This window comes from Penaeus monodon, chromosome 15, assembly GCF_015228065.2.
Source record: "Penaeus monodon isolate SGIC_2016 chromosome 15, NSTDA_Pmon_1, whole genome shotgun sequence".
In the NCBI taxonomy this organism is placed as follows: Eukaryota; Metazoa; Arthropoda; class Malacostraca; order Decapoda; family Penaeidae; genus Penaeus; species Penaeus monodon.
In genome coordinates, this window is record NC_051400.1 from 19,498,532 (window position 1) to 19,499,153 (window position 622).

Sequence of the window (622 nt, forward strand, 5' to 3'; positions counted from 1 at the left end):
CGTTAGAAACACTGAAATCCCTTGGGTGTCAACAAGCTAAAAAGTTTGAGAACTCCTGCATTTACCAGTGTGTAGCCTTGTTTGAATGTTTCTAGGCTCAAGCTATCAGAGCCATGTGAACAGACTATGAGCCCATGTTCATGTGATTGTCATTTCTTTAAAAACATTTTTGCATAGCGTATTATGTCGTTTGGCTTTTTTTACTTTTTCACAATCTGCATTTCTTTTGGGAGGCTACAAGGCATCTGTAGCCAAACCAGACTTGGGCTCCTGGTTTTGCTATGCATGTTTGTGAGAACATCCCAATGAAGTTCTGCCTTCATACCTAAACAAATAATGGAAAATGATCGGATGTTTCCATTTTGCCTAGTGATGAGCAGGAGATAAAATCCGTGATAACATGATCAAAAGATCAACCGAGGATGTGCGTTGGGAAGTCTAAGTAGCCAGGCACCCATGATCTGCGATAAGGTACTCGTATGCTGATTGAATAGAATGGTTGTTAAGGTCCCCAATTATTAAGGGATACTAGCATTTGTTGTGAGCCTGAAAGACGTCTAAGGTATCCATCGGCTGCTAATTGAAAATATGAATTTTATTGGCTACGTAATTTTAACTATAT